Genomic DNA, 26777 nt, shown 5'->3' with positions numbered 1-26777 from the left:
GGCTCTGCCTGGCCTGGGACAGGGTCTGCCCCAGACTGACCCTTCGCCTGTAATGACCAAGCTCTTTTGAGCAGCCACCTGTGCAGTGAGTCACCAGCCAGTGTCAGAAGGGACCTGTCCCTTCCCCACCACATGGTCAGTCTGCACCAAGCTGGAACCCCCATCATTTATTCTCTGGTCCCTCAAATGACTGCTTCTCTCCTTCAGCTGAAGCCCCTCTGTCCTGTCCTGTATTCCCAGTGCACTGGGGCTCAGTGGTCAAGGAGACTCATGAGGAGCGTTTTGCACAGCTGCAGCTGGTTCCTGCAGCCTGCTCCCCTCAGACAGACATCCCCTCCCTGCCCATAGTGTTTGAGCCATACAACCATGGTGTTATCCTGTGTGCACGCACATGGCAGCATGAATTCAATGTGCAGGGGTGCAGAGATACCTTGGCCTTGCTTTGCCAAGCCTCCCAGAAACATGGGGTGGCTGGGTTAGCCAAGGACATGACTGCTCCTTCCTGGTGCAAGGATTTGCCTCACAGGACTTGCCACGCTGTGGTCTTCCCATTGTCAGCCCCTCATGTCCCAGGCAGATGAAGGGTCATTCCAGGATCTCATTTCCTCCCCATCATCCTCCTGCAGCAGCCTGGCTGTATGCTCCAGGGTTTGTCTTTGGTCTGGGGCACCCCAGTCTTTCACGTGTGCTGCTCATGGGGGAAGCTCACGCTGTTTCTGCACAGAAGAGGATTTGCATGCATGGTGGGGGAGAGAGAGCCTGGCCTGTTTATTCTTAATGCTTCATATTATCTCCATTAATAATGCCACCTCTGCCTCACATGCTAATTAAGGCTCAAGATTGTTAATGTAATAGGGAATTTGGGCAGAGACCACACAAGACTGGCTGGATTAAGTTAACCTTATGGACTGTTAATGGATCTCCTGGAGGGGCATTTCAGCCTAATGAGAATCCAGCTTGAATGGTAATCAGGGGCTCACTCTCTGCATGCCTGGTGGGGCCTGGAAAGCTGGCAGGGCTGCAGGGCAGGATGTGGGAAAAGCATCGACAGGAGCTGCTCATGAAGCTGAGCAGGGAAGAGAAGGATGCAAGGCTGGAGGGAAAGACCTCAGTGTGAGGGAAGAATTGGAGTAGCAATGCTGTGGGGCTGCACAGGGGAGAGCCCACAGTAGGTGCTGAGGCTGGTTCTGTGCTTTTCATGGTGGACATTTAAATATTAGCACAGAGGGCTATTTTCCTGGTTGTGATTGCCAGCAGTGAAAAGGTCACCCAAACTGTCTAAGCCATGAGCAGGGCTCCTCTGTAGGGAAAAAATATCTGGCAAATATTGTCCTGCCTCCTGGAGACCTGCACTGTAGGTCGTGACTACTGCTAGGCAGTGGATCAGACAGCCAGAATTTCCCAGTCTGTCGTCTTGTACGGTGGGGAGAAAACATCAGAGAAGGGATTTGGTACGGAACACTCTCATGTGTTAAGTGAAAGGCTGAATTCAGAAGAAAACTGGTGACAAATGGCTCAAAATGGAGCTTAGAGATGAGGCTTTCAGTGCATGGGATTGAGTAAAGTTTGGGGATACCCCAGATTCAGGACTTCAGTTGAGAAAGAAACAGATGGTACTTAAGTGTGAAGGCTCCATTTCATGGGAAAACTGTATATTTCTGGTCCTGGGTGAAACTGGGTATTACTGGGAGCCCATGGAGCCTTCCAGGGAAGGTGTGCATATTTTCACAAGTGGGTCCTTTGTGCTAGTTTTGTCCTCCAGAGGGAATAGGTGCGAAGTGGGATGTAGGGCAAAAGCAAAGCCTGAAATGGAGGCCAGTTGTTTGCATTTCAGTTTGGGGAGTTGAGTAATTTAGATCAGCCTCAGAACAAACAGTAGAGCTCTGGGCAGGATGTTTGTGAGGGAGGTAGTGATCTGCAGAATTGGCTAAAGAAATAAAGAAATGTCTTTGGGGTTTTCTTCTTACTGAAGTCCCACTGCCCCAAGGATGTGCTCCAAGTGGACAGGCTCTATGCTTTGGAACCCAGCCTGGAAGTTCCCCTGGAAGTGGGATCTGGCTGAAGGTTTAGCCTTCTGATAGGAGCAATAACAGAACAGCTAAGATATCTTGCTTTGGCTCCAGAAGAGTGAGTTTGAGCTGTGCTGACTGCAATTCCTGCATGAAATTTCTTACTCCAACCCCACTTGTGGGTGATTCTGGCTGGGGAGCTGAAAGTCAGACAGGTATGGCTGCAGCTGCAGGAGCTTCTCCATATTCCCAGCTACAGGGACTGCTCTCTCCTAACTCTGTTACCTTGAGCTGCCCTACCTGAGCTGTGTCAGCCTGAGATGGCTCATGGCTGACACAGCTCAGGTATGTGAGCTGAGTCTGGTTTGTAGTGTTTGGGGCTTGGGGGTGGAAGTTTGTTAGTTTGGGTGAAAATCTGTGAGTTTTTAATGCAGTTAAGAGGAATAAGGACATGGAAAGGAAATGGGTCCAGTTCAGGTTGCCCAGTGAGTTTTTTTCTTTACTTTCTGGCTCTCAGTATGGGAAAATACCAGGGAGCTGCTAAGAAAGGAGTTCCCTCCCAGTGTGGTGAGTGGGAGTTGGTTCCCAGGGCAGAGCATGCTGCTGCCAGTGAGCAAGGGGAGCTGAGGGAAGGCGAGAAAGGAAAGCGGAGTCCAGGAGGAGAGGCAGTGCAGGAGCCAGACGGACTGTTCCATCCAGAGAGGGGATCCCATCCCTGGAACCTGGATGCTCACAGGGTTGCTCTCCAGTACATGCACACTCCCATAGTTTTGTGCTGCTGCACTGCACTGCTTTCCCAAGGCTCTGCAGGTGTGCAGTACCACACCAGTGTCTCACCAAGGCAGAGGCTGCCATGCACACACAAGGCAGGGGGCCCACCGCCCCCTGACACCTCACAAATGCACCAGTGTTTTCAGCAAGGAGCAGACTCATACACACAGTCACTACTCAGCCTGCACTGCAGCACTTGATGCACACACGCACATCCCAGACATCCATACCTGGCATCCACTCCCCACAGCAGGCACATGCACAGCACCAACACACAGGTTCTCACCAGAGGCCACCCATTCCTGCACACATGGTGCCACATTGTCCATGTTGCCCCCTTCCAACATTATCCTATGCAGATGGGCTCACACAGGGAAGTACTCACAGACCCGTGTTTGTGTCCTCCAGGTCACCCTGCATGCCACCACAAAACTGTGATGTGGCATCTGTTTGAGAGGAACACCAAAGTGCACATCCAAACACACATCTGCATCCCACTCAGCTCCTGTTTGCTGTGCTTTCTCAACCCCCTTTCCCTTGTTTAGCCAGTCATAGTACTTCTTCCATGCTTCTGAAGCACAGGAGCAGATGGTTTGCCAGTCAGTTTAGGATGATGGTTCCCCTTTCCACTAGTGGCTCTCTTCAGCTGCTTAGGTCAGAGCTAAGTGTCTCAGAGATGAAGATCCTCCTTGCCCATCCACACACAACACCTCTGTGTCACTCTCAGCACCTATTAGAAATTCAGAGTCCAAAGGCCTCTTTAAATTGCCCTCATGACCGTACTTTAACCCAAGTAGCTCTTCAGGCCATAGTGGCTTTTCTAGGTTTGGCAGCATCTGTTAGCGTTGACCAAATGAGGCAGCTCCATCTCCACTCTGCTTTGTACATGTGCCTTGCTGAGACCCAAAAGACTCTCTCACTTGTCCCCTTTCAGCCTAAATTATTCATCTGCTGTAATGCACAATGGATGTTTGTGGGAAGAGGCACGCAGGTACAATTGAGCACAGTGCCGAGGCACTGACGTTACTAGCAAGCTGAAATTGCCTCGATGCACGGGCCATGCTTAGCTGAGAGAGACAGGAAATTTCTACTCCTTCAAAGCACTTCAGAAAAGTGAATGGTGGTGGCACTGGTGAAGGCAGAGGGGAAGAGGGGCTGTTTGGGATTGAGGTGGCAGTGGGGGCTTCCCTACATGTTTCTTCTGGCTCCTCTGATGCTGCCACATGGACATGGGTCTGGTGCAAGCATGGGGAGGTGGGAGTGTGCTGAAGTAGGTGGCCTTGAGGAGTGGAGAGTTGTCATGCCAGAATGTGGAAAGTGCACATGAACTGGGAAGGCGCTGAGGCTGCTGGGGCATGTAATGTGTGTGAGGCCATTGCAATGCATACTGCACTGACCTATGCTGAGGTGTATCCATACGTGCTGGAAGCCCATGCTGTCCAATAGCACAGGACAAGAGCTTATGGGACTCTTTTCACACTTCCTCCATGTGGCTGGGGCTAGACCCGACTGCAACCCCCGCATTGCCTGTGTCTAAGCCACGCCTATGCCAGCCTTTTTTCTGCCTGTAAGCTCTTCCTTTTTTATCTGTGCCACCACTGCTCCAATGATCCCAGTGCACCCATGGACCCCTGTGCCATATAAGCTACAGCTGCTCTTCCCCACTGCAAAGCCCATGCTTTCCCTTGCCTTTCCCATTTCCCAGGGGCACACAGGTATGCTTGCCTGCCCTGATGTCGAACCCTGATTGTTGTCCGTCATCTCTGGCAGCATCACGCTGTGACACTGCCGAGCTTGTTAAACAAGCCTGGCGGAGTGCTCGCTGTGCTGTCCCTGGTGCTGGGCCGATCTCCCTTCATTCCCTTGCCCCTTCTTTCCCACCTCGGGAACCTCTTTGTCTTTCCTGGGGCCTGGGGGAAGCCGGTGCCTTCCTGGCCAAATCTCAACTTCCCATAAGGATTTATGCACTTTGCCAAGCTTAGGTTTTGCAGTCACATCCCCTGATGCCACTATCAGCCAATTTCAGAGCACTCGGGGCTGGTGGGACTGCACACTCTTCTTTGCATGCAAATTATGCACATCTAACACCAGAACGGAGGGAAAGAGAAGGGATGAGTGTGGCTGCTTTTGCAGGCTTTCTGCTCCAGAGACTTTGCCCCCCAGAGTGGCAACTCTAGTCCATGGACAGACACATGGGAGATTGTAGAATGGGCAGAATTAGCAGTAGTGTGGAAAAAAAGAAGGGGAATATCTTATTCATAGATGGGGCAGTTAAAGCAGATTTGGTGTGGCAGTGGAAAGTGTGTGTGGTGAATTTGCACCCGTGCACTTGCACAGAATAACACAGCTGTCTCCAAAGTGAGTTCAAGCTTCATAACTTTCAAGAATGTCTTTTTTTTTTTTTTCTTTTGGTGAGTGGTGCTGGCTGCCTGTGTTTCACGTCTAGTTTGTGTTTGTCTGCCTGTGTTGGATGTTGATGAGTATTTGTGTTTTCCATGTGACAGAATATGTCTGGGGCTAATGTTTAGGATCCAGAAGGATGCTATGCCACTGTGTGGGCTGAGTTTAGGTAGGTACCAGTATCTAATACAATCAGTTTGTATGCTGCAGGCAATTCATAAGCAGAGTATATTTGTGTGTGATATACAGCCACTGGTGCTTGCTTGACTTATGTTCCTGAGTGCATGAGGATGTTTTACGTGCCCTCATTTTCTTACAGATACATCATTTGCTAATGTGGTGTTTGCACTGACATGGATGTGTGTGTGTGTGCATGGCACTTTTTCTGTTCTCTGCTATGGGAGTGGGATCATTAAATTCTGTGTGTTTGTGCAGTGAGAGTTTTGTTTAAGGGGTCAGGAACTGGTGGTAGACATGTTTGGGTATTCCGCGTGCATTTGTGCAGTGATCACTATTTACTGTGCTGTATAAAATGTTTTTGCTGGGTACTTATAGGAGTGGTTGAATAGGCTGGGTGGAGCTGATGTGGCGTTGTATGATGGTTGTCTGAGTTATCACGTGTGCATCTTAATACAGATGTGCAACCTTGTAGGTAGGTGCAGGGTGTATGTGAAGAAGTAAAGCACCTCATCCTTTAGAGGAGCTCTGAGTTTTTAGGGGTTGTATGCAAGGTGGTGTGGAAAGACCAGTGAGTAAATGTCTGTGTGTGTCCAGTGCGTGTGTGTGTGTGTGTGTGTGTGTGTCCTGAGTGTGCAGAGTGTCGTTGCAGCGGGTGTGCCTGGGTGACTGTGTGGGCTGGGAGGTGATGTGTGTGCGTGTCGTGTGGCCGTGCGTGTAGGCACACTTCACCTTCTGCCGGAGCAGCTCTGTCAGCACCTTGCCCTGTGCTGGGTCAGGTGCTCTCTCCTTTTGTGTGCAGTGGGACAGCCAGGCTCTTAGCACACAGGCGAACCTCTTTCCCATGCTTTCAGTCTCTTTCCATCTGGCTGTCTGTCTACTCTGCTGCCCATGTCCAGTTGTCTGTTCCCATAATCACCGATACGCCTTGACTAGCTCACACCCTACACTGCCTGTGGACTCAGCAGCTGTGCATCTCTCCGTCCCTCCCACACACACACATTCACACACACACACACACACCCTGGATCTTCATATGTGGCATATTCAGTTGCCATTGGAAACCTAAGAAAGAAGTGAATCTACCCTCCAAGTCTTAAGCTGGTGGTTTTTTTCCTTTTTTTTTTTTTTCCCTCCCCTTTCCTCCTCTCCTCACAGAAGGCGAAGTCGTTCGCAATGAATCCATGGCAGCTTCGATCGAGCGGTGAGCTGGAGCACCTACTCACAGGCCACTCCTTCATGTGACTGAACAGAGACCTTTCCCAGCACTCGCCAAGGAGAGCAGAGCCCTGGATTTACCTCCCGCGCAGCCGGGCACCCCCAGCGCAGGCACTGCGAGGTAAGGCAACCTCGGCACCTCTGTCTCTGCCTCTCTCCATCCCGCCCGCTCTCCCTCCCTCTCGTTCCTCGCTCCCCAGAGGTGTGAGGGAGGAGAAGGGCAGGGGTTTCTGCTATGCTGTGAACACAATCTAGGCTTTCATCAGCGCCCTCCCCACAACGGAGAGCTGCTCCCTCCCCTGTGAGCCCCTTCCCTTGCAGCTCTGCATGCGTGTGCAGGGAGGGGTTGTTTGCAGAGCAGCCGAGGGATGCGCTGCGGGTCCCCCGCACGCAGTCCCGAGTGCATTCCGCCCCTTTCCCACCCCTCCCTGGGCACACACCTGTCTGCTCTTCTCCATTCGTCATTTTCCTCCACCTCCCCTATTTCTCGGGAGAAGGGGCAGCCAGGCTGACTCTGCTGCAGCCTGGCCAGCAGCAAAGCTGGGCTCCGCAGCCCTGGCCTGGGTCACCTCAGGGATGCAGCTTGCAGCAGAGCAGGAGTGGGCATCGTGCTACCGGGAGTGGGCCATAGAGGGGAGGATTCCCCCTCCCTCCTCATCTCATAGATATTTTGGGGATTCCAATTCCCCACAGAAGATGCCGGCCTCCATTTCCTAGCCAGGTACCTCCTCTGAATACCCAGCCCAGCCTGCCACAGCTTTTGGGGTGATGGGCATGCTCTTTGTCACTGCTTATCTGCTGTCCCCTGGTGCTCCTTCTCAACTGGAAGGGATGTTTTCCTACTGGAGACAGTGTGTTTCATAAGCTGGGAACGCTGTGTGCCCTGCACAGGCAGTGAAGGGGCCCTGTGCCGAGCCTGACCCATTTTGGGGCGCAAAGCTCTTGGGAGCACCTGAAAGGGCCTCCTGCTGCCTGGGGCTGCCCTCAGTGCCCCTTTCCTCAGCTCCTCTGCAGGCAAAGCAGGAAGATCAGCTGCACTATTTCCATGCCATGTCTCCGTGCTGCTGGAGCTGCTGTGGTGTGGGGGTGGGAGGGGAGTGGGAGCAGCTGTTTCTCCCAGTGCCTGGGCAGGCCCAGACGTGCTGCCAGTCCTCAAGGAGCATGAACGTGCCTGGAGATGCCTCTCCCCAAAATAGACCCTAAAGCAATGAGCTGCTGGCAAAGTAGTGGGTAACCTCAGAGGAGTGGATTTTAAAGGGGAGGTCTGGGAGTTTGCAACCTGCCAGGCTGTAGTTTCAGGCTCTGAACAGACTCTGGCAGAGACCAGAGTTTTTCTGAGTCAGATTTTGGGGGCTGTTGTGTTTCTCTGAGGGGAAGGGATTAGCAGGGTCTCTGCTACTGTGCAGCCCCAACAGTGGTGCTGGTGTGGTGTCCCCTGAAGGAGGTGATGGGTCCCCTCCTGCCCAGGTCCCACCTGGTGATGCTGACAAGGAGGTAACTTCCACTCCATCTTCCAGTGCATCTTCCACTGCACCTCTCTGCTGCCGCTGCAGGACCCTGCCATCGATTTTCCCCATCTGCAGTTCCTCAATGCCCCCTGACCCACTACTCCAATACCTACCCTTCTACACAGACTGCTGCCTTCAACTTCTCTTTGCTGCCTCTTGCTATTGTTCTTCCTTCTCTGGGGTGCCCTGACCCCTACCTTTCCCTCTTTCCTGTTCCTTCCTTCTCCTCCTTTGTGACCACCATGCCGGGCAGGAGCAGCTTTGGTCAGCCTTGGGAAGGGCTGATGCTGCCTGGTGGGGTTGTTTCTGGATGCTGGAGCCAGCTGGTGACACTGTGAAGTGATCCTTTCCCCTGTGGTTCACACCCTCCAGCACGCGCAGGCGTGTGTTGCGGGTGACAAGTGACCGTGGTGTTGTTGATGTGTCATTCTTCCTCCTGGCTGGAGCCTGGCAGGGAGCGTGCCCATGCAGTCACATTCGGTGTCATTGTTGAGGAGTTTGCAGAAGAAAGCAAGCTCTTCCCATATGGAGCCTCCAAAGTCATTTGGCATTGGTTAAATTCCTCAGTCCTCCCAGGACATGGCTTTGGCACTGGCTCAGGGTGGACAAGACAATAAATCCAGCTCTAGGGAACTTGGTACTGGGTCAAAACTGCTGCAGCTACATGGTAGAAAATGCTGATCCAGTATGAATTTACTCTGCTGTTTGAGATTTGTTTAGAAAATAATGCTGGCTTAACTCTGTACTGGCAAGATTTATGTTGTGTTGGGTATTATCTGTCTGCACAACCCTCTCTTGGTGCTGGCTGAGTGCTGTTTGTGTGCCACATCTGGCACGTGCTCCGGATCATGCATGCTATGGCTAATCTGACAGATGTAATTGCACGCTGCAGCCAGCCTGGTTCAGTCCCTCCTGTCAGGCAAGCCAGTCTGAAAGAGGGTTAAATTACAGTCTGGGAGCAAGCCTTGTCCCACACCAGGCAGATGCTGGAGAGGATGGCATTGGTTGGGAGGAGGGCAGACATCGTGCTGAAAAGGAAGAGGAAGGAGAGGGAAGCATTGTCTCAGCAGGAGAATGTTATTCTCCAGCCCATACCACTCCACAGGTCAGTGCACAAGCTCCAGGAGAGGCATTATCATTCCTCATAGGATCGTGTTGGCAGAAAATGGTGTTGCACCATGGATGGAGGCTGAGCCAGCCCCACTGGAGGCAGGTGCTCATTTGGGACAGAGTATGAGTGCAAACCCTCACTGTTATGCTGCAGGGACTTGTTCCAGGTCTGCCACTCAGGTGCTTGTCTTCTGAAGGAGGTAATTTTGTTTGTGCTGAAGGGCCAAAGGGCAGGAAGGTAGTGAGGGGTGATTTGCCTCGTGCTTTTGTGTGGATGTGTGCAAGTCTCTGGTGATTAGGAAGGGAATTTGTTGACCAGGTTAGCAGTCTGAAGTCAGTTTTACTGTAAATCCCAGCAAAATGCGCTTTTGGAGGTTAAAGTCAAGAGATGACAGTGTCTACCAAGTCACTAGTAGAGTCCTAATCTTTGCTGCTAAGGGTCCTAATCCTAGCAAACTCTCACACTGGTCACCATGCTGTGCCACAGCTTCCCCTGCCTTTACATGGAACAGGCAGTAGCCACAAACACAGTGGGAGAGAAGGGGGTTGGGGAGTAGGGATGTGAAGGAGCAGAGCTTGAGGCTGCACAGAGAGATGCTGTGGGGACAGGGAGGTTCAGCTTGTGGCCTCTGCTGACATGGCTGAGTGCTGTCATTTGCAGGGGCTGGATGCTGCAGGAGAATCCGTAATGACCAGGGGCTGCGTGCCAGGCAGAGGCAGGGATTCACTCAAGCCTCTGTTTGTTTGGGAAGAGAAAGGGAGTTTGTGGCTTGTCACTTGGGAAACAGAGTAGAGATTCAGTGGAGAAGGACAGGCTTCTTGGCTGGGCCTCCCCGAGCAGCCGTGCCACGTGTCTGTGTGTGTCAGGGGACTGAGGGGACCCTGGTACAGGCCATGACTGGCAGCTGGCCATCCCCAACCCCTGTCATTTCACCTCCCCCTTGCACCCTCTGCACAGCCACTGCCAGGCGGCTGAGGACAGCCCCGAGACACACACACATGAGAGACCAGTGCGTGTGAAGAGAGGGAGACAAGTCAAAAGCCTTGCTAGAAGAGCAGCTGGATGGGATTCGTGCTACCTCCCTGCCTGGTTTATGCCTTGTGCAGTAGAACAGCATCTGTGTGAGTGTCCATGTTACTTCATTTCAGCCCAAACAGGCACCTTCAGCAGGGCTGTGTCTGATGTCTGGGGAATCTTGTTGGGCTAAGTTGGAAGAAGACCTCTTTCTTCCCCAAGTTCCTTCTCTGTCTCATCACAGTGTGAGCCCTGTCTTGCTTCATGGAGTGGAGACCTGCAGGCAGTGGAGGGAGGTTTTGAAGAGGGAAAGGGGAATCTGAGACATACAGAGCATGGAGAGGATGCAGACATTGAGATGAGAAAGAGGGAGGACCTAAGAGAAAAAGGATAGAAGCAGCAAAGGAAAAAAGGGATGGAAAGGGAGGCAGAAAGAGAGCAGCATGCCCCTACAGTCACAATGTGGTATGGAAGTATCTTATATTGATATTACAGACTAGACTTTGACCTGACGATATTTGTACTGGGCAGGGATGTGGTCTCAAAAGCTCTGTGGCAGGAGGACCAGCTCTGCACAGTAAACTGCTCATCTTCAACCACCGCCTTAATTAAGGGAATAGCCAGCCTGTGATTGTCCTGCTCTGAGATGCCTTCTCCTTGTGCATATTTTTCTGCTCCCAATATGGAGGAGGGAACATGGCTGAGAAACCCCTCCTCATGTCCTCTGTCCTCCTGGCCCTCACCCCACGGAGCCAGAGGAAGTGAATGTGCTGCCCAGACTGCTGAGAACTGCCTTGCTCTGTACTGGAGGGATGTTGGTGAGGCCTTAGAGGGAGGCACAGACTTGCCTTTAGATGGCTCCCCAGAAAAACTTATGGCCACATTGCCCCACATAGGCAATGTCTGCCGGGAATGAATTCAACAAGCTATACAATTTTTTCTACAGTTTTTTCCACAATTGCCCCATCAACATGTCCCACAAGAACTGAACAGCAGCAAATAGATAAGGGGGATTTATGGAAATTTCTCTTCCTCTTTTATGAAATATACTTGAGTACGTATCTGTCAGGTAAGGTAGGAATGCCAGGTCTGTCACAGGGTAGGTAGATTTCATACAGATGTTCCAAGTGTCACTTTTGATGGGGCTGTGATGGTTTCCAGAAGCTGGAATGCCAGTGTTGGCTTGCAGGCAGGTTGACAGGTGAACAAGTATCCACAGCTGGTTGTGTGTTCATTGTGACATAAACCTGGGGGTGCTTCTTCTCCATCTCAAGCTTCGTCCCTGACTCCCCGTTGTAGGACCAGCAGAAGATATGGCTTAAAGTGAGTGGCACATCAGGGCCTCAGGACTGTGCCCCATTCTTAACTGCCATGCCTTTAAAAGCCAGCCAGCATGGTGAAATCTATGGAGAACCAGTTTGGCACAAAGGGAGAAATACTCATATAATGGGGCTGCTTATTTGAGTTCTCCAGCATTGCCCATTACATTTCATGTCTTGTGGCGGATGCAGTTGAAAGGCGATCACTGGAGCTAACAGCCCAGCAATGTTCTGCTCACCTTCTGATTTACTTCCTTTCATCCTTGCTGAGTTTCATCTCCTCCCAGGTTCATGCATCCCCCAGCACTGAGGTCACTTTCTTTTCATCACACCTTAGGCTGTATATAATCAAGCTAGCACTGTTCCTGCCCTGAATCTTCTGGGGTCAAGATGGAAATCACTATTCAGCAAGAGACCCAAACAAATGAGCAAAACTACCCTGGTTGGTCAGAACAGAGTGGATGTTATCCAAGAAAACTCGCATTGATCAATTCCAGTCACCTCCTGTGCTTAAAGTGACTCAGTATCTCCATTTTTAGGATGTTGCTGGGGAGCTGAATTCTCTTATGATTTCTCTTGTATCAGCTGTCCCTACCAACAGTATTTGTGAGATTCTTTTCCTATATCTGCTTAGATGAGGATCTGCTGGAAAATGCTCTGGTAGAATAATGGGTGCTGGGACAAAGCAACTCATGAAAAACCCACAAACCCAGTGAAAAAAAGCCCCAACAACTACAAAACCTCCACCCCCCCTTTCCCTGAACAATAAGTTATCAAGTCCAGATGGTTAAATCCGAGAGTTTGGAAGGAGCTTAAGTGATTGAGCTGCTAACAAAAATACACAATCTCTTGTGGAAAAAAAAAAAGCTACTGATTCGGGGAATTGGAGAAGACCAAATGTTGTACCTATATTTAAAAAAAGGCTTCAGTGATGATCCGGGGAATTAAAGATCAGTAGGCTTTGCATCTGTGTCTGCTAAACTGGTGGGAATGATAATTAAAAAGCAGTGCTTGAAGACATCTGGAAGAGTGTGGTCTGATAGGGCCTATCCAGCGTGGGTTCAGCAGGGGAAAACTGCATCATGCTAATCTCCTACAACTTTTTGAATGTGTCAATAATGCAGTGGATAAAGGAGAACCAAGTGATATAACGTATTTAGACTTCCAAAAGGCTTTTGAAAGATCCTGCACTTGAGCTGCTAAAGAAGCTAAGCAGTCTGTGAGAGACGAAATATTGACATAGATCAAAAACTGAGTAGGAGACTGTAAGAATGAGGGGATTAAACAGTCAAGTTTCACCATGGCAAAAGGTTAATGTGGCCTCCAGGTTCTCTTCTAAATCCCTTGTGATTTACCTTATTGTTTAATGAATTGGAAAGGTGGGAGGAGAGATATGCCATATGGAAATCAGCAGATGAGACAAAATTATTATGTTGGCTGTGGACAGAAAGGGCTGTGGGAAATGCCTGGGAAAGAGAGCTAAGTTAAATGAACACACTGTGCTCTGGTGAATGAAACTGAATGTTGGTATGTTCAAAGTAATGTGTGTTCAGGGCACACTCAAAACTCTTTAGATACCCAAAAGGTCCTGAATCAAGAGTATCAGCCAAATGAAAGTGAGGGTGAATGTCTTTGCAGAGCTCTGTCCCATGCTGTGATGCCCTTGAGCAGGCAAATCAGCTGTTTGGATGCAGAGGCTGTGGGTAGAGAGGGCTCTGGAAGAGCTCTTGGTACACCTGCAGTGCTGCTTCATTTGGAATAACAAGCCAAACCCAGGTCAGCCTTTTTCTGAAGGGATGCTGGAGAACTGAAGGGCCTCTGAGGTGAGACAGAAAGCCTGTGAACATCCCCAGGTGAAGATAGGGAGGAGACAGGGGCTGTTGGAGTCACACAGCAGACTGGGAGCATATGGTGGGAGGAAATGAAATTATGAGACATACGAGGATATCTGTCCTTCCTTTCCTCATCACCTAGGAGTGAAGGAATGCACAGTGAAATTAAAATGTATGGGATTTAGGTTTGTATAGGATTTTAGGTTTGAATTGTGGAGGTCTAAAGACATGAGAATTTGTCAGGTCCAAGAATTTAGGAAGGCTCATAGTGGACTTCTGTGTTTTGTGGAGAACAAGAGTACCCCAATGAGCTTTAACTAAGGATGAGCTCAGTTTTGGAGCCTGAACCTGCAGGTTCAGTCTTCAGAGCCCATATTAGCCTGCAACTCAGAGCAGCAAATAAGAAAATTGAGACAGGAGTACATTGTCCCTCATTTGTCTGCTTTGATGTTTTTCCACCTTTTCTCCCCCAAATCCCAGTGATATTTTTTCTTGAGAGCCAGTGTGGACATTTCTCTGACTTGGAATGATTGTTCCCTCTGTACATCTTACCTGCTGGGACATGAGCAGTGAAATTCTGTTCATGTCTAATCATGTTCAAGTCCATAGTATGAAGGAGAATTTTCATCCTCTGAGTTTGAACTCAGTTCTGGGGAAAACCAAACTCCATCCCTGCCACAGAAAACGTGCAAACCCACCTAAATTCTTGATATTGCCTCAGATCAGAAACCTAACCTGGAAAGTTCCCAGATATTCCTGGGAAATTACACACGCTTCCATCTTCTGCCTGAACTATGGATACAGGAATCAGTGCCAGGATAGCAGGGTATCCAGCAAACTTTCCAATTTCCAGGCCAAGCTGGAGCCCAGAATTAAAAATCTGCTGAGGCTGAAGGGAGATGAGAAATCCCTGAGCCTATGGTAACCCTGAAACCTTATTTGACTACTTCCTCCTCTCTTCAGTGTAAGGACCTGAGTCTACAAACATATCTTCCCTGTCCAGCACTCCCTACCCAGGAGCATGGTCCCAGTTCTTGCTCTTTTTATTTTCTTTTTTTTCCTGAGTCCATGATATAGGATGCTGAAATCTTCAACAGCTTGGCTAACTTAGCCTGTTTGATTTCTAGCTACAAATGCATGTGTAGCTACACACAAATCCCAGACTCTTTGTAAGTATGTCTCCTTCCTGGGCAGTCCATGAGGTGTGAGCAGAGGGACTACTTACACAGGGAAATAGACAAAAAACCACTGGGGATCATCTTTGCATGCTGCTCTTTGCTGGATCTCTGTGAGCTCTCTTGTATTCTTAGAGCTGTGATTTGTTTTGGTGGGTAGCTTGGAGCTGCACCCACCGCAGCTGATGTGGATAGAGTGGGAGCAGCCAGGCTTGTGTCCCAGTGCCAAGAGACCCGGGGTCAGTATCACACCTTTCCACGTGGGTAAAAGTTCCTGTGAGGCCAGAGGGAGCTTTGGCAGTGTGTCAAGCTGACATCACCACAGCCCCTGCAAACCTCTGGGCTGGAAGCAACACCTTCAACACCTCTCCTGGAATCCAGGAGCTGGGGACTGTGGGGGCTGAGAGACACTGACGTCACCCATACACTGTGTGCCAGCAGCCCCAAGGCTTTGGAGATGGCTTGATCATCACTACTCTATTATAGCACCTGAAAAGACCTCTGGGATCAAAAGATGATTGCATCTCTCTGCTCTATTACAGCAGCCAATGAACCTCCAGGGCCAAAGGATAAATGCACCATCGCTGGAGTATTACAGCATTTAGAAACCTCACTCACTGACTCACAGCTGTCTGACCCCTCCACCACAACCACTTTGAATTTGTCTCGGCACCCAGCCACCTTCTCTGCTGAGGTGTAGCTGGATAATCCTTGTGTTTTTACAGTGCCTGCCTGTGTGCAGCACTGAGGTGAGACCACACTTTCTTCTCACTTATTTTGGTACGGGGGGAGCACTGGTCTTGTGATGCATTTGCCAGACCTTCACACTATGAATGCAGCAAAGCAGCACTGAAATAAACCACCTCCCTTTAACACAGCATCAGTGAACCTCTGATATGCTTCGCTGTGAGGTGATCTGCTCTTGCCTGGTACAGGGAGGGGGCTCCTCTCAGACTGTTAGAGGTGTTTCAGAAGACAGCTCAGTCCCTGGCAAGAGCTCCGTTGTAGCAGCAACTCGAGCTTACTAATGGCAAGGGGGATACTTTGAATGTCTGGTCAGTGATCCTGGCATTTAGAAAGCATGAATTAATTTCTCAGACACCCTAGAGAGGTGGAGTTCTGTCATGTTATGAACCTGACTTGTAGATTTTGAGGAAAATCCTAAAAGCTTTTGGTAATAGAGGTTTTAGTGAGTTTAATGCCGATGGAATTAAAAGTCTCCAGGCACTCGTTGTGAATGGATTTACATTGGGGAGATTAGAAAAGGGAAAACATTATTGGTGTCCAGGAAACTCAGGAGAGCAGCTGTCAGCTGGTTTAGACGGAAAGTTCCCCAGTGGGCAGGTGCCCTGGCAGCCAGACAATGCACACGCACCCCCCGTGGGGCTCGCTCGAACCCTCACAGGCTGGGGACACGTCCCAAGGCCACTGTGGGCATGACACATGTGAACATTCACAATAGGATGTTTGCATCCACCAGTTTTATGGATACACTGAGCATGATTTAATGCAGGAATGATCTCTTCATTTTGGCTGGCATCTCTTACACAAAGAGCCACATGCCTCACTCAGTGCTGCTGGCCTTTCCCAGCATGTTCATTACTGTGCACTCCTGCTGAGGCGCGCGGAGAAGAAGTACCAGCACTCTGTGCAAAGCAGTCTCCTGTTCATGGATAGGCCTTTCACAGTCCTCCTTTCTTCCCAGCAGAAAAGCACCTGGGGTGTAGCTGTGAAATGTAACAATGAAGCACAGTTAAAGTGAACGCTGGGCAGGATCCTTGTGGAATAATTTTGTGAGGTTTAATAAATTTATAGTAAATTTTGGCCAACTCACAAAATCCACCATTTTCAACTTGTCTGGGAGGCCTGGGGAGGCATCTTTATATTGGCCAACTTCTGCTCCTTTTCCCCAGGTCTCAGTATTTGCCACTGCTGAGGAAAGCATCCTGGAGGCAAATGATTCTTCCCTGTGCCCTTAGACAAGTAAGGCATGATCCTGGAGGGTTTGGCCTTTCTTGGGCTTCCCTGCAGAGGCTGGGTTGCTAAGGCTGTGCTCTTTGCTCAGGGATCAGAGAGGCAACAGAAGAAAAGACACCAAGAGATCTGTGGGGAGAATGAGAAAGGTTAAAGCATTAAGTACATGAGCTGGTTATGCTCCTCTCGGGAAGGCTCCAAGAGATGCTGTTCCCCTTGTTATTTCTCTCCAAAGTCCTTACACTTGTTGGTGCACCTTTTTGAGAGCAAAGATCAGGGTTCATCCACCCTGGCCTTCTCTTTAAGTGGTAGATCATCAAGCTGAGGACTCAATTAAAATCCTGTTTTGAAGATGTCTATTTCCTCTGCCACACAGGCAAACTCACTGGATGATCAGGCTTTGTTAAGGCAGGGGGGTCCCTGCCCCAGGGAAGATGGGCAGACAGGAGAACTGGTGCCTTGCCAAGGCATGCAGGTAACAACCTGACTTTATCAACTGAGTGCCCACAATCAAGCCAAGAGCAGAGTTATACCTTCTTTGTAGGGTGAAGATAATGCCCTGTCCACAACACAGAGTGGAGTGCTGGGATTCATACCATCCCTTTTCTTCCTGCACAGCATGGATTACTGCCTGTTGACTCTGGGGGTCTGGGTGAGAGGGAAAGGCTGCCAAATGGTTGATATGCCCTCAAAAGAAGGTATCAGATGTTAAGTACCAGGGGCAGGGTAGACACGATGTCTCTGGTGGCACTCCCAGTGAGTGGATAGGTGCCACCAGGGTGTCCACACACAGAGAGGAGATGGGAGAGAGGAAACAGCTAGGAAAGAGGGTGAGCAGTCTCAGTGCCTCCCCACGAGGCCCCTGTGCTGACAAGAGGTGGTGGGAGTGCAGGGAGTCAGGGAAGGAAGAAAGGGGGGGGATGCTATGTTGGCAAGCTGGCACCCCTCAAAGTGGTGGGGAGCCTGCATTGTGGTAGTCAGCCCTCGGTGCTGGGCTTGCCTTCATCAGATGGTTCATGCAGCTTGGAGAGAAGGGGGGTTTTACTCAAAGAATAGAAGCAAAAATATTAATACGGTGACTGGAACTATGGCAATACACATTGAGTGCTCAGCAGTGATGCTTCTGCAGGAACTGTAGCTGTCCCTGGAGCTATGGGCCTAATCTGTGGTGGGGAGGGGAGAAATCTGTTGCTGTGACCACTGTTCCCAGGAAGATGCCTGACCTGGCACTCCTGATGATACACTTCTCCTGCAAATGTGTTGATCTGGTGGGCATGCAGGCACCTGCCTTTAGATGGGTGCAGAGCCAGGCTGGGCTCACTTCTGCTCAGGCTGCATTAGCACTGTCGGCACCTGTGGATATCAGCAAGGAGATCCACTCTGGAATCTGCTTTGCAACTGGCACTGCAAAAATGTTTTTGTTCTTTCTGCCTCCTATGTGAAAGAGCTTCTATCCCACCATTGCCTTTCTTAAGGCATCTCTGTTTCTGTCAATTTATCCACAAGTACAGAGAGGACAGAAGTGCAGGTGGTCCCCACCGTGCCAGACAGCCGTGCTGGCTGTTGTAATCAGCTCGTTCAGGCAGGATGTGTTCACCCTCTCTAAACAGTAGTCATTGTCTATTCCCAGGCAGAACGGTGCTTCTGGAGGACATCTAGCACAACTAACTCATCATGACAACCAGCAGCAACTTCAGGCTGCTTTCAGAGGGCTGTTTGTGGGATCACCTCAACCCTTTAGTACAAGATGTACACTTGAAGCAAGCCCTGCCACTACAGAGGAGAGAGGCTTCTGTTTCCTGCGAGTCCCGTGTCCCTGGCAAATGCTAGCCCGTGACCAACGCGTTCAATGCTGACAAGTCAGCGTGAGAAGGGAGGAAGGGGATCTTTATCTCAGTGGGATCACTGAGAGCAAATGGGCTTTGCAGCAGTGAGGATGTGATGAAGTTGTCAGCTGCAATAGACTGTATGTGGTCTTAAGGCCCTAGATGGGGGCAGGCTCGTAAACACATGATAGGGCACACTCACAGCTTCCCTGGAGATGGGAAAAGCTATTTGAGGGCAGCCCCTAGGATTTTCAGGATCTGTCAGTTGCTTTCTTGTGATGAGAAAACCTGGCATATTCCTGTTGGAACTGAATAGCAGAGATTCCGAGATCTTAATTCGCATGATTAACAGGGTTTATGCTTGCTGTTTTTTCAGGGACTGTCCTCTGTGTGAAACTGTAGCCTTGCCACAGAACACTGGGCTGAAGAGAGTGTAGTGGAGGCTGAGTGCACCTGTGATTTATGGGAAGATTACAACCTTGCCTGCACAGCCACGTGGATGTCAGCATGGTTTATATTATCTGCACCACGGTGGCATGTTACATTCTCACAACGAGCAGAGGGTGAGAAGGGCCAGACTTTTCAGAGGGAGCTGCCTCTGGGCATTGCTATTTTTTACTTCATCCTTGGAGTTGGTGAGCCTGGTAGTGTTGCAGGGTGACATGTATGAAGAAACTGACACCAAGCTGGAGGACCTATGAGGCTGTATCATGATATAGCCAACAAAGTGATCTGCTTGCTGTTGCTTTGATGTGATCATATGACAGTTTGATGCTTTATTCAAAGCACTGGTAACAACTTCCTTGCCCTTCTTTCCCAAGCACTTTGAGGCCAACTAATTTATTAATAAATTAGAGGGATTAAAATAAACAGTGCTTTGAAAATCATTAGGCATCCCAAATGCCTGGAAACAAACAGCAGTTGAAGTAAAAATACAAAATGCAAATAGGCTAAGAACTGGGCCATAAAATATTGTATCCTAGCCCCGGGGCAGCTCTGGAAAGAAAAACTGTGGTTTTTTTTCCCTTGTCTCTTTGGGTTGGGACAGAAAAAATAGCACTGGGGTTCTGTGAGTGAGGAATGGTCCCTGCCCCAATTCCTGCAGTGGTACAGAGCCTGCCCCACCAGTGGCTTTACTGGCTGCAGAACAGAGATGTGGGGAGATGAGGCCACAAGCACCAGCCACGGGGCTGGAGCTAAGGCAAGATCTGAAGGCTACAGACTGGGGACCATCTGGGTGAGCAGCTGTCCTAGGCAGCTCCTTCTGCTACTCTTGGTCCTGACCCTCACCCTCCAGGCACTGCATACCCAATTCTTTCCTCCTCTCAGTTCGCTGCCTTTCTTACTCCAGCTCCTCTTTCCCTCTCTGAAGACCCAGGGACTGACACAGCCAATTCATGCAGCATCCAGCTCATCTTCCTTCAGTGGTACCAAAGCTGAGTCCCTGCACTGGTGGCCACATAAGCTGAAAGGCTGGCTGCTCCTAGAGCAATGCGAGACCACTTTACACAATGACCTCTCCTTGTTCTGCATCCTGGCTGGGGTGATGCATTTATTGTTGCCAGCTGCCTTTTTCTTGTCAATCCGTGCCAGTTCACAGACACCTTATAACACCACTGTCCCAGTGAGGAAACACAGTCCCTGTGACAGTGTTCACAGGGGTCTGAGGATGAGGGAAGAGATGAGGATCTGACTCCATGTTTCAGAAGGCTTGATTTATTATCTTACGATATATATTATATTAAAACTATACTAAAAGAATAGAAGAAAGGATTTCATCAGAAGGCTAGCTAAGAATAGAAAAAGAAGGAATCAGTAACAAAGGCTTGTGTCTCAGACAGAGAGTTTGAGACAGCTGACTGTATTGGCCATTAATTAGAAACAACTCTATGAGACTAATCACAGATCCACCTGTTGCATTCCACAGCAGCAGATAACCATTGTTTACATTTTGTTCCTGAGGCCTCTCAGCTTCTCAGGAGAAAAAATCCTAAGGAAAGGATTTTTCAGAAAACATGTCTGTGACAAGTCCCCAAGGACATCACAAAGAGTACAAACAGTGGATGACGGTATGGGTGATTATCTGATTGCTGTGTTGTTCTGGGAGATGTTTATATGGGGATTACTTGGAAGAGAAAGCTTTTGAAAAATGCATCAGAGCAACATACATGTCTTTGATGTGTTTAAAAACTGGTGTGGTCCTGCTTAAGAAGTGGAAGTAATGAGGGCAATCAGTCTCAGCTCAGTATGATGATTTTTAGGCCAGAGAAATGTGAAGGAATCATAACTGACTGATGTTCCTGCCCAGCAGAGAACAAGGAGATACAGTTTTCCAGGCAGTTGTTGGAGGTCCTCTGTTGGTGAATGAGATATTCACCACCTTCAAGACTGAATCCTATCCATCATTGGAGAAGACTGTGTATTTGTGAGGAGGAGCAGGGGTTGAGCTGTGAGAAGTTTGCCTGCTTCAGTAATTGCCTGGACCATCTTGAGTTTCTCTTGCGTGACGGACTTCTCAGGCATCACTGGTCAGGGAGAAAGCAGTCAGACAATGAAAGAAAGCTGGTCTAGGAAAAGGCAGAGCCTGTCTGATAATTGAATACTTCTCCCTGCCTGGCCAGCATGCTGCGAGTGGAAGGCATCATGAGGCCAAGTGCCTGCCACTGCCAAGGGACTTTTCCCCTCCACACAGCCACTGAGATTTCTAATCCAGGCTGTAGAGGACAATGCTGTCATGTTAGTAATGGTATAACTCTCTTAGCAGTCTACCGGTGTGACAGAGTCACAAAGGGAACAGTGTAGGCTGAATATGCACTCATGCTTGCTAAGCCTGTAATCCCAGCTTTGATTTTCTCTCCCTCTTTTCATGTTTTTTATTTTTATTCTTTTTTTTTTTTTAATAATAAGTTCAAACTTAATAAGAATGATTCACTAGTTGCTTGTTTATTCGTCTTTGGCATGGTGTCCAATTTGGATTGCACAGGGCAGAAAGGTGAGGTGTGGGGGGAGAAGGAAAACTGGGAGATGAAGGGGGAAGCTGGAGAGTGCTCCTGTTTCCTCTCTCCATGGAAACTAAGGCTGGTGTCTTTCTGTGAACCTGAATGTCTTGGCTGTTTTTTCCTCTATGGTCAGAAGAGGCTGATGATCAGCTCTGTTCTCCCATTTGATTTTGATCTTTTGTGGGTTTCCTTGTAAAGGTTCAGGAGCTGTTAGCAGCTGATGGGGAAGTGTTTGGTGGTCTGTGAGATGGATGGAGGCAGGCCCGTGAGTGCCCTGAACTTGTCTGGCCTGGTTGTTATGCTTGGATGAGGCAAGGGTCAGTGATGAAGCTAAACCTTTCCAAGGCTGTGTCTTGCAACTGCATCTGAAACTGTGCCTATACCTCCTTGAGGTTGATCTATTTTCTCTGCAGATTCTAGCAGACCCCAGATGTTCCCAGTCCAGGCAGTTGCAAGACCTGCTGCAGGGCTGATTCTGGCATCATAATGTGTTTTTGCATCCAGCCCCCTTTTAGTTCTGCCTGCCTAGGAACCTGACCACCTCTTCTCAGAAACTGCTCAGGCTGGGCAGCAAGATTCACCATTTTCTTACTACTGCTGGTCAGTAGTAAGAAAAAACCAGGGAATTTCTGGATATGCATGGAGCCTGTTGCCCAAGAGCTGCCATTAAGAGCTGCCTTGCACTATCCTTCTTGCTCTGGGCAGTCACTGGCTTCAGCCACACCTCATCCAGTTTCACCCCAGGCGCTTCTTCCAGGGTGAGCTTCTTCCCTCCTTGTCTCCAGTGGCAGGCACAGCCCTGCTGAACTGCTCTGGGCTGCAGGTGGCTGTTCTTGTGGCCGGGTGACACTGAACATGGGAGACATGGAGCAGGTCATCCGGAATAAGCAGTTAAATGTGGGCTGGTGCATAGGAGGACAGTGAACAGGAGAGGGCAGAAAGGTTAGAAAAACTAGCTTTAGTTTAGCTAAAACTAAACAATTGTGGAGAAGCATTAGAGTGGTACTAAAAGCCTTCTGCTTCCCTTAGTTAAATAATGTGTACTTGTGGTTCACCATGGCTGGACTGGTCCTGACTCCCAAAGTGCTGTGTCCAGGTGACCCATGTGTGGTGCTGAGACTGCCTGGCATAGAGAAGACAGCTCTGTCTGAAACCAAGGGAAGCTGTGGGGCACTCTGGCAGCTTGAGGGGTGGTGAGTGATGGCAGGCAACATGCTGTCATGCAGGATCAGTGAAACACTGCTCATGTCTCAAGCCGTCTGCTTCTCTTGCTCTTTGTGAGACACTTCTCACTTCTCCTTTTCATGTGCTCATATCACCTCTCTTTTCTTTCCCTCACTTTCTCTGTGTGGTGCATGGCCCAGTGACTATAATCCATGATAACTCTCTATTCTCTCTTTTCTCTTCCTCACCACCTTTCTCACTCATCCTTTCTTCGTGTCTCTCACTAACACTCTGTTGCTCTCCCTGCCAATTTATTCTTCTCTTTCCTCCCACACTGTCCCCGTTTCATCAATCTCAGCACAGTCCTGTTTCTCACCAGAGCTGCTGTTTCATGTTTACTCTGGTGGAGGGAGGGCAGGCAGGTGTGAGGGAAAGGTAACAGGTAGGAAGCAGGAGAGTTGAACTGAGACCTGCTTTGGTGACCATGGCTGAGTCACGTCACCCATTCTGTGGCCTGGCTCCGTTCCTGTGACAGGGGAACACAGCCACGGGTGAGTCTGCAATGCTTAGATGTGGTAGGGCCAAGGTCTATGAAGCTCCTGGAAGTGGGTTAAAGCACTTTGGGTGCCTGTGCAGTTTCTGTCTCTGGTGCCCAGCTAAGCCCTTGTGCCCAGACTGACACGATGGAGGCATGTTCCCAGCCCTGCCCGCTTTCCTATTCTCAAAATCTGCCTCACCCACACTTTCCTATGAAATAACCCCATGGGATGAAGTTGACAAAGCTCAGCTACGGAGTTTTGATCTGCAGTGATCCAGAGCTTTGTCCCTGCAAATCCCTGGAGACAAACGGCAACTCCTGTTGATATAGGTGCTACCTTTGTAATTACACCGATTTGCCTCCCCAGTTCCACCTTTTTCTTCTTTTCTTCCTCTCTGCCATGCTGCTTTTCCACCTTTGCATACTGGAGCCTGCCTTGCCTGCTGGCTGCTGAGGGCTGGCCCGGAGCTGCCAGATGCTTGCACCTTCTCAGCTCTCACGGGTAGGAGTTGCTATGGGAGACAGCGAGAAAGAAAAAGTGCCTTCCCCAGCAGCCAGAAAAAGTGCCTTCCCTAGGAGCCAGAAGTCTTCCATTGAGTGGAGAACACCCCCCTCTTGTGCTCCTTCCTCCCCTCAGCCCCCCCTTTAGAGAGCACTCTGCAGAAAGCCGCCTTTGAAGCCCCTTAATTAGTGTCCCGTGTGTCCTGAACGGAGCCCTTCATTACCACCAGCAAGAGGCATAAATTGGCATGTGTTTCAGGTTTGGGCTCAGTGCCAGAATTTTGTTCCAGTCCCCTCCCTCCAAACCTCTCCAGCTTCCCCCCTCCTCAACACACATGCATGCACACACATATTCACTCTCTCTCACACACAGACACACAGACATGCACGCACAAGGGACCCTGCCAAAAAACACACGTCCCCTTTCCATCATCCCCCATTTCAGAGGAAAAAAAACAATGACAGAGGTCGGTCTGTTCCCTGCCTCCCCACGGCTTGCTCTTGGCTCTGCTGACCCTTCAGCATATGCAACTGCAGGTTGGGGGTCATTATCAGCCCCAGAGTGTCTCTCACAGCCTGTGGATGTGCTCAGAGGGTGCTAATTAGTGAGAGAAGGGCTGATTAGGTTAGAAATTAAGTGTTTATTCTATCTTTCTTTTTTTTTTCTTTTTTTTCTTTTTTTTTAAATATGTATGTGTGTAAAAATAGTGAGGCCAGATGGAGTCTCAGGAATAATGAGAGTAAAGGCAGCCAGGAGTCAAGGGGGGGGTGAATCTGTATCCCATCTCACCTCTCCTGCACACCCTGGGTGGACAGGTCTTCTGCAAACTCACAGCATTCCAGCCACCACACATTCCCTGTGGCTCTCCTTGTTGGGATCGAGCTGGAAATCTCCTCTCTGCACAATGTTCTGGAGAAGCTTTTCATATCTGGAGAGCCTCTCATCTCCATCATCTCATCTTTTCCAGCTCAACCTTAGTGCCTCTGTTTCCCCCCTCCCCCACACTTTTTTAATCTCAGTGTCACTATTAGCAGCAGCCAACAGGTTATTGGCATCACGAGCCTTTCAGTGACACCCCTTGTCTTTGCTGGTGTCTAACCCCAAGTGTGCTGTCCTCATAGAGAAATCCTGCCTCACAGGCTCCTGCTCTGCCAGACTGAGGAAATTCAGTCTATCTCTGCCACGGACTTTGCCCTTCCTTTGCGAAAGTTGCAACAGAGGACCACCAAAGCTGATTAGGAGTCTGATTTCCAGGAGCTCCAAAGTCTCTATGCCTGAGCAAACCATGTCCTTGTCCTGTTACGTGGCCATTCTTCCCTGCACCTATGCTATGTTCAGCCTGTTATGGACTGTGGGATAAGGAAGAACAGATCATGGTAGGGCTGAATAGCAACTTTGTCTTGCCACAAGGCTGTTCTGTGCTTCCATCGCTGCAGGGAGAAGGGGGCCATGAGGGGCAGTTGAAAAACTGCCTTCCTTCCACTTAACCTAAAGCTGGTCTCTGGGGCCAATATTTTGGATGCAGTGGACATGGAGCCTTTCTCCAGAGGCCAATGTTTAGGTTGAGGATACTCAGGTTCCAGCAGGCTGGAGGAGAGGGAAGGAAAGAGGCTGTGCTTAACTGTGCTCTACAGCTTGCTTTCTGGGGTGGGAATTGTGCTGGCAGACTCATAAGTTCACACAGTTGGAGTCTGGTATCTGCAGCAGGCCACTTCTGTGACCTGAGGGCTCACTCTGATGTTGGCAAGGAAGGCCATCTCTCCCAATCGGGGATATGAGTGTTGAGAAAGGGCTGAGTTTGTTTTGTTGATCAGCTTGGGGAGTGTGTGTGGGGGGAGGTAAGAACTTGTCACTACGATGTGCTGGAGGAGTATTTGCAGGGAGGAGTATTTGCTCAGTAACCAGTGGGGGGATTGTGATCCCTTAGAATCACAGCTGACTGGGATGTGTGGGTCTGACAGCAGAGGAGATTCTCTTGCTGACACTAGGGGGGCCCTAGACTCTTAGCTGCATTTCAGAGCCCAACTACAAAGTCTCTGGTGCACTGGGGCTTTGTACCTATGAAATAAGAAGTCCAGCTTCTTTTAAGGGTGGGAGAGCAGCTGAGGACCCCCAGCTCCAGGGGTGTACTTGTGGTGGGAAGAAAGGCCACACATGTGTGCTGGTGCTCCCTGGGCTGTGTGCTGTCGGTAGAACTGCATGCATGATCTGGCATGACAGGAGGGTGTATTTGTCTGGGTACAATTCAGACCTCATTCCCTTTTCATTGCAACGGTGTTTTTTTACCATGTGGCTCCTGTAACAGCCAAACAAACAAACAAACAAACACACACACATGGGAATCCAAACTCCCTATTACCACCACATTGCAGATGCAGCCTGGTTTGGCCTGTATTTCTCCTGTTGCCACAGCAACAGTAAGCCAGGGAGTAAATCAGAATATCCTCTCTGGTGCTCAACACCCCCATATGGCAAAATAAATGGCAGTGTGGAAAGCCTGGTCTGTCTCCCCTACCTCTGCTTCCCAACTCCAGTTCAGCAGAGACCCTCCAGAGACCTCTCATATGCCAGTCAGACCCCAAGGAGATCACAAGCTTCCTCTGCAGGGGATGAGGGAACACCACCTCTGCTGTGACCAGCAATCCCCCTTATTCCCTCCTCCAGCTGCTGTGTCTCCCGTGGAGGGTGATTAGGTCGGAATCAATGTTCAATGTTCATGGGTTCAGCTCAGCTGGCTTTTAACAAGATGAGTCCCATCAGCTCCACTAAGGACCAAACAGCATCCAAACCAGGCTTAGCAACCTGCTTCTTGCTTCAGCAAACTCTGCTTACAGCTGGGAGAAACAGAGCCTTTGGAGAGGAGCAGAGCAATCAAAGCACATTTAGGACCAGGACTCCTGTCCAGCTGAGCTCAGAAATATGCTCGCTGGGACAGCAGCCAAAAGGGCTCCACCAGCTATGCTTTGTGTTGGCCTTGGGCACTTCCAAAGTCAGCAATGTGCTTAGGAGAGAGATCTGTCTGCCCAGAAAGAAGAGTCCTTGGGAGGAGAGGAGGGACACTGCCCCTGAGAACTGGTGTGGTGCAGTCCCCTGGAAGCAGGGGAGAAACTGGACTTGCATTTTCTACAGTAGCTCTTTCTATGTGCATCCTAGGTTGGATAATTCTAGCCCTGGAGGATGATCTGCATCCCCTTTTATTCCAGCAGCTGATTAGAGAGTATCTGTCACTTGTGCCTCCCC

At 49.7% G+C, this 26777-nt stretch overlaps 1 long non-coding RNA gene across 1 annotated transcript in view; it reads left to right on the top strand.

Annotated features, from left to right (window-relative positions):
• Positions 1-26777, top strand: part of LOC139587990 (uncharacterized) — a 49865-nt gene that overhangs the window by 10262 nt on the left and 12826 nt on the right. The window contains exon 2 of the long non-coding RNA XR_011678546.1: positions 6516-6696. This is a non-coding gene — a long non-coding RNA (uncharacterized lncRNA). The remainder of the gene's footprint in view (positions 1-6515; positions 6697-26777) is intronic.

The sequence above is a fragment of the Agelaius tricolor genome, unplaced genomic scaffold (genome assembly GCF_023055355.1).
Source record: "Agelaius tricolor isolate 1412-34295 unplaced genomic scaffold, bAgeTri1.0.p SCAF_3, whole genome shotgun sequence".
Taxonomy (NCBI): domain Eukaryota; kingdom Metazoa; phylum Chordata; class Aves; order Passeriformes; family Icteridae; genus Agelaius; species Agelaius tricolor.
This window is presented reverse-complemented; position numbering and strand designations above follow the sequence as displayed.